The following is a 7748-nucleotide window of genomic DNA, read 5'->3' on the forward strand; positions in this document are numbered from 1 at the left end:
GTGTTGACAAGATACTCGCTGAGCTTAAGATCAATAATGCCTGACTGGCAATAGAAATCAACAAATCTCTTAATACACCTTGCTATATCATATGTAGGATTATATGAGATTGGAATATATGTGTCAGTATCATTCAATTGCGAAAGAATCTCAGCTACATAATATGACCGATCCATGACAACCAATGCCCCGCCTTTATCGGCTGGTTTTATAACCAATTTCTTATTCTCTTTTAGATCATTTAATGATCTTTTCTCTTCCAATGTCAAATTATTTTTAATACGTAAATGACCCCTACTAATCACCTGTAATGCCTCGTTAATATCACGCTGTACCAGACTGACAAAGGTTTCTACCGGATGATAAATCCGTGGTGGCATAAAATTACTCACAGACCTCAATTTCAATGAAGATAATATAAATTTAGTAAACATATCAGTGGTGTCCAAACTCGTAGCAGGAACTCGATCGGAAAAATGTGCCCTAAGGCGCAACGTTCTATAAAACCTATGTAAGTCCTGATCCACCTGGAATGAATTAAATGATGAAGTAGGACAGAAACTTAAACCTTTTTCTAATAAAGTCATTTCCGAAGGGGAAAGGTTTTCAGACGAGATGTTGTATACGATGTTATCTCTTTGTCTCCTACCTGTGATCTCGTTGTCATTCTCGATTGGTCGGTTGCACCGTCGTTTACTCCTCCGCGTCTTCCTCTGTATTGACGTTCCCGTCGTGCTCCTAAAAAAGAAGTTGTAGCCGGACGCGACGTTCCATGATCGCTGTCTGAACTGGTGGATAAAGAACTGTATCCTCTCCGAAATGATCGAGTATTCCTGTAAGAACTGGAAAAACGCCATCGATACACTTGATTATTATGATAATCGTCCGTGTCCCGCAGGAATTTGTTTTTCTTCTTCAACTGAAGACTATTACGAAAATCAAGAATTGTTTGATCCAATTTAGTCTTGATTGATTTGAAATCCTCTGTAGAAGCCGTATTAACCAATTGTTGTTCTGTTGCCGTTATCTTGGTTTCCAAAACAGTAATTTCTTTCTCTAAGAAATCAATAGTTAATAAAATAATGTCCATAGAACATTTATTTAAGATAGATTCGAATTTAGTGCAGTATTCAGTATTATCTTGAAATAGTGTGGGTCTCAAAGAGACCCTTAGACCACGTGGAATACGGTTAACCCTATGATACTCCGCCAATGTGGCACAATGTAAATCAAGCGCAGTCAGTCTCCGTAAGTCTTTCTCCAAGTCTCTAGTACGTAACTCTTCCGAGGGAGTATGCAAAAAATTACCAGGAGTTTTGACCTTAGAGAGGATATTGGAGGCCTCTTCCGAATTAAATGAAAAAGTAGAAAAAGACATTGATATATTTGTTTTTTAATATGGGAGCTACACCAAAAAAATTATCAATAGTATAGGTAATGGGGTGCTCACCACAATAAAGTGGGTGCTCAGGGGTAAGGAAGATACTAATAGAAAAGATAACCCCGGCACACTCGTTTGAATTACGAGAAAACAATGCACATAGCTGCTCTTAATTTTTATTTGAAGCGGACCAAAAATGAAAAATACAGACAAAATTATCCAACGTTTCGGCTCGCAGGCCTTTATCAAGGAATTATCTGTAATGATAAACAAATCTTTCAAAACCATGCAAATATTCTTATGCACTCAAAAAATAAAATGATAAAAAAATAATAATAAAAGGTCCATATAGTACATTCAAGTATCAAAATCAATTACACATTATAACATAAAAATTGTCAAAATACAATGTAATATTGTGAAACATTTCCACAAGAGAAGGTGTACATATACAAATATATTTTTTTCTCTCCACCCCAATATATAAGTATCTCATAAGACAAGATTAATGCAAATTGTATTCAATACCTGTAAATAGATAGAAGACAAACGGGTCCTAAATGCTGACTGGATCAACGTTCAATAGTGACCCATAAGAGTCACCTACTATAAAGCAAAAAGACATAGAGAAAGTAGAGAAAGTATATATACCTGTGCCACAAAGAAAGGACAAAATGATCCAAGATAGTAACATACCTATTCCATAAGTGCATATCTCAAACGTCAGGAGAAAGTGCGGTAGCGTGGTGCGCTGTGGACGCCCTGTGCTAACACCGTCCCTTAAATACACACACAAACAAAATACTTCCGGGTGGAGAGCGGCGTTACCCGCTGTGTACTGCGCACGCGCCACCAAGACGTCCATCACTAGACGGAAAAGAGACCGGGCAGAAGAGGGCAGTGGAGAGCGGCGTTACCCGCAATGTACTGCGCACACGCCACCAAGCCGTCCATCACCAGACGGAAATAATAGTATCCGGTCACAGCGTTTTGGTGCAAAAGGTTCCAACACTGTTCATCACGTCACTGCACTTCTGGGAGGATTCATTCCTTTTGGCTGCTCATGCTGTCTGTGGGCGGCGCGTGCGCAGTTTATAACAGGCCACACTGCCCTCTTCTGCCCTGTCTCTTTTCCGTCTGGTGATGGACGGCTTGGTGGCGCGTGCGCAGTACATTGCGGGTAATGCCGCTCTCCACTGCCCTCTTCTGCCCGGTCTCTTTTCCGTCTGGTGATGGACGTCTTGGTGGCGCGTGCGCAGTACACAGCGGGTAACGCCACTCTCCACCCGGAAGTATTTTGTTTGTGTGTGTATTTAAGGGACGGTGTTAGCACAGGGCGTCCACAGCGCACCACGCTACCGCACTTTCTCCTGACGTTTGAGATATGCACTTATGGAATAGGTATGTTACTATCTTGGATCATTTTGTCCTTTCTTTGTGGCACAGGTATATATACTTTCTCTACTTTCTCTATGTCTTTTTGCTTTATAGTAGGTGACTCTTATGGGTCACTATTGAACGTTGATCCAGTCAGCATTTAGGACCCGTTTGTCTTCTATCTATTTACAGGTATTGAATACAATTTGCATTAATCTTGTCTTATGAGATACTTATATATTGGGGTGGAGAGAAAAAAATATATTTGTATATGTACACCTTCTCTTGTGGAAATGTTTCACAATATTACATTGTATTTTGACAATTTTTATGTTATAATGTGTAATTGATTTTGATACTTGAATGTACTATATGGACCTTTTATTATTATTTTTTTATCATTTTATTTTTTGAGTGCATAAGAATATTTGCATGGTTTTGAAAGATTTGTTTATCATTACATTACAGATAATTCCTTGATAAAGGCCTGCGAGCCGAAACGTTGGATAATTTTGTCTGTATTTTTCATTTTTGGTCCGCTTCAAATAAAAATTAAGAGCAGCTATGTGCATTGTTTTCTCGTAATTCAAACGAGTGTGCCGGGGTTATCTTTTCTATTAACAATCACAATGTACTCACAGAATAAAAAGGTTTTGCATCAGATACAAATCTGCACAGCGCAGAATCTGTTGCAGAAATGTCACATTGTCACAGCAACTTTTACTATCTGCTATGGAAAGAGTAAAGTTCGCAGCCGTACCTGTCGCTGTATTTGCCATAAAACACATTTTGGGGCTGATTTTCATGAAGCTTTAGTTCAGGAAAATCTAGTCAATGTGTAAATTTACCTTTGTTTCAAAACATGTTTCAAATATAGTTGGTTTAGTACTTGGGGTATTACTAGGAATAATGGCTGTGACACAAAGGTAAATTATCCACAAAGACTACAGAAGCGCCCATTGGATCAGTCCCCAAACTTCCAATATCATCTCTAATATACAGCGAAATGTAATCACCAAATGCCTACACAACAGATAATCCACCCATGTGATATAGTCACTGGGCCAGCAGTCATATAGGGATCATCAACTGTAATCCTGACTGTTTATCCCATTACAGAATAATCCAGCAGTGTCTAGTGGAAATCTTAGATCATGAATGAGAGTTTCTTCCAATTTCTGATTCCTCCCAATATCTTTATAGAATCATTCCATAGACATAATGCAGCATGAAGGGGCTCCGAGAAGGTGGCAGTGAAGGTGTGGTCACACAGCTCATAAAAGGACAACTGCCCGACCTCATAATCCAGACATATCCTGAATCTATCACTGGAGATCTTGTGAGGTAATCGGTGCATTTCCTTGTCATGTCACAAAATACTGATTATGATTATGTCTCCACAAACACCAGGACAGGTTATTATATCCAAGCAGTGACTGATGCCCCCTCCTGTCCATACTGGGATAACACATCCCCACACTCCACCACCCTGATCTTCTGCTCTCCACATCCCAGTAATGTCGTCCTGAGGTAAATCCCCTCCTGCTCATCACCTGATAATAACCCTGGAATCTCTCTGCTGTTTCTGGACGTTTCTGCTCCTCTCGTGTCCATGTCGCAGTTTTCAGGTCGTCTGATATATGGAGATTATTAGATGCTATGTTTACATCCAGTAATATGTCTGCAGGACTCGCCACATAGATCCCGCTCCTTATACCAGTTATTGCATTGCGTAATGTGTGTAATGTGTGTGAGATCACAGCCACTTCCAGGTCACCTCCATCATGGGGCTGTTTATCATGTCCCCCTGTGTCCTCATCACCTTCCTCCTCCTCAGGATCACACAAGTCACCGGTGTCTGGTTCCTGTAGGACAGTCAGTGGTTCCGTGATGTTACCCAGCTCCTCAATGTGTCTCATCTTCCTGGACAGCTCGTCCTTCTTTATTTTCAGCTGATGGATCAGAGCAGACAGTGGCAGTGACGCTTCCTTTTCCTGCCTGGAGATCTCACTCAGGACCTTCTTGTCTTGGGCTTCCACCTGTCTCCTGATGTCTGTACACAGGGCAGTGACTCTCTGGGCTTTTCCAGCTGCTTGATCTTGAGCTTTTTTCCTGTGCTCCTCCAGAGTCTGGACTTTCTCCTCGATGTCATTGATCTTTGTGATAAGTTTCCGGAGGACATTTCTCAGTTTCCTCTTCTTGTTCTCAGGGGACTCATCCAGCAGCTCCACCCGGTGTCCCCGATGTTCTCCGGCTGAACAATAGACACAGATAGAAGCCGCATCCTCAGTGCAGTAATATTGCAGGATCTTCTTATGGACAGAACATTTCCTTTTCTCTGGAGAAGTGCTGGGATCAGATAAGACGTGTTCTGCTGATTTGCTGTGAGCTCTCAGGTGTTTATCACACAGAGAAGCCTCACAGTGTAGACAGGATCTAACAGCAGGTACTGGAGAGTCCACACAGTAAGTGCAGCAGATCCCATTTTCCATTTGTGTTGGTGGAGTAAACAGGAATTTCTCCATTATTTTACACAGAGCTAAGTTACTCATCAGTGCCGGCCGCTCTTGAAATTTTTCTCTGCATTGAGGACAGGAATAAACTCCAGACTCGTCCTGCGTATCCAGCGACTGATCAATGCAGATCCGGCAGAAGTTGTGTCCACATCTCAGTATTACAGGATCTGTATAAGAGGTCAGACAGATGAAGCAGAGCAGCTCCTCTCTCAGATCAGCAGACGCCATGGCTGACAGTCTCAGACAAATGAAGAGAGAAACAACACTAGAATTCTTTACAGCTCAAAAGGGTGGGCTTTATACTGTGTACACAGGGGAGGGCTGAGGAGCGGAAGGTCACTTACTATTAACATGATAATGGACACTTGTGAAAATCACATCTTATATCTGCTGTAAATTTCGGGTCTACATTGTGGTCCCATATAAGGAGTGAATGTATTGAAAGCCAACATGGACAATAGCGATAATACGTGTAATATGAATGACTGAACTTACAATTTGATCCTCAAACACTGGATGGCACTAAAGGTTTTCAAAGAGATAGAACATGGGCTGTGGGGGTCAAACAACCTGTTAATACCCTGTTACACTAAACGATGTCCCACCAACGATCCGACATGATGGGATCGCTCGGACATCATTAGGCTGATCGCTGGTGAGCTGTCACATAGACAGCCCCAGCAACGCTGGACGCTGATTTCTAATGTAAACGTTGGGTATACAGGAGCAGCGCCACTCCTGGATACCCGACGTTTACCTTGGAAACCAGTGGGTATCCAGGAGCCGCGACGTTTACATTATAAACCAGCGTCCAGCGTCGCTGGTCTCTCGCTGCCTCACGCAGTGATGCGTGCTGGGCAGCGGGAGACCAGCGATCGAAAAACGGCCCAGGCCGCTCGAGCACGATCAGCGATACCCGGTAGGGGGCCGGTCGCTGATCCCCGTCACACACAGCGATCTCGCTGACGAGATCGCTGTATGTGACGGGACCCTTAAGGCCCTTTTACATTTAGCGATGCACCAGCGATCCGACCAGCGATCCGACCCGGTCAGGATCGCTGGTGCATCGCTAAATGATCGCTAGTGAGCTTTCATACAGAAAGATCTCACAGCGATGCAGCAGCGACGCAGCGCACGATACTCACCTTTCACACACAGCGATCCTGACGTTCTCCCGCCCGCCTCCACGCGTCGCTCGTCGTCACAGCAGGAAGCCCAGCAGGAAGCGCCCGACGAGAAATGGAGCCGGACATTCTCGCGCGATCAGCGATGGACAGCGGGGGAGCCGGTCGTTGGTAAGTATCACACATAGCGATATCGCTAGCAATATCGCTATAACGTCACAAAACCAGTGACGTTTTAGCGATATTGCTAGCGATATCGCTTAGTGTAAAACCCCCTTTAGGCAAGAAGGCCATTGTGTGTCCTGTGGTGTGGAGCCTTTTGTTCTTATCGCCAGCCTAAATGGAATTTGAACCTGTCCTCAGGCCTTTTTGACACAAAGACCTTTTGACTATAAACAGTGGCTTGCCAAAGTATTCACCCTCTTGGCATTTTTCATGATTTGCTCCCTCACAACCAGGAATTTCACTGTTTTTTTCAGAGTTTAAACATGCCTACAACTGTGAACATTTAGTTGTCTTTTCATTGTGAGGCAAAGAAGAAATAGGACAAAATAACTGAAAACGTCAGTGTGCATTACTAAAGTCATCACTTTGTAGAGCCTCTTTTAGCTTCAATAAGTCTATATGAGCTTTCCACATCTTGCCAGTGGGATTTTTGCTTATTCCTCAAGGCAAAACTGCTCCAGCTCCTTCAAGTTAGATGGTTTCCTCTGCTGAACAGCAATCTTCAAGTCGTCTGACCACAGATTCTCAATTGGATGAAGGTCTGAACTTTAACTAGGCCACGCCAAAACATTTACACATTTCTCCTTAAACCACTCTTGTGTTGCTTTAGGATATGTTCAAACGGGAAGGAATGGCTCAGTATTTGCTCAGGATTTGACGCAGGTGAAATCTGCAACAAATCTGCATCTGAAGTCATTGGAAGGTCACCTGCGTTTTTTAGGCATTTTTGATGCATTTTTTCCGCATGCATTTCTTCATTGCATGCATTTTTTGTCACTTGAGATAAAGCTAATTGAAAGTTGGCTACTGGGAAGGAAAAAAAAAGTGATTTCCTATTTGCAGATATATTGGGGTATGTTCCCTCAGTCAGTAAACGCTGCGGGTTGGACGCTGCATACATCCACAATGTCCAACCTGCAGCATCCAGCTGTTACAGCATAGTGAATAGGATTTCAAGAAATCCCATGCCCACTATGTGTGCACCAATGCCAGCGGCTCACACGCAGAGACAGACATGTGGCACGTCTTTCCAGACCGCAGCATGTCAGTTTATATAGTCGAGATGCTCCGTCTCCACTGCGTAAATTACCCATACCCTTTCATTAGATGCTGTAAAAACGCATC

General features: G+C 43.0%; 1 pseudogene; it reads right to left on the bottom strand.

The window, feature by feature from the left end:
- Window positions 1-3037: 3037 nt before the first annotated feature.
- On the bottom strand, window positions 3038-5502 carry LOC141083148 (E3 ubiquitin/ISG15 ligase TRIM25-like; annotated as a pseudogene).
- Window positions 5503-7748: the final 2246 nt, after the last annotated feature.

This window comes from Dendrobates tinctorius, unplaced genomic scaffold, assembly GCF_039654945.1.
Source record: "Dendrobates tinctorius isolate UK_male_01 unplaced genomic scaffold, ASM3965494v1 ptg000020l, whole genome shotgun sequence".
NCBI lineage: Eukaryota > Metazoa > Chordata > Amphibia > Anura > Dendrobatidae > Dendrobates > Dendrobates tinctorius.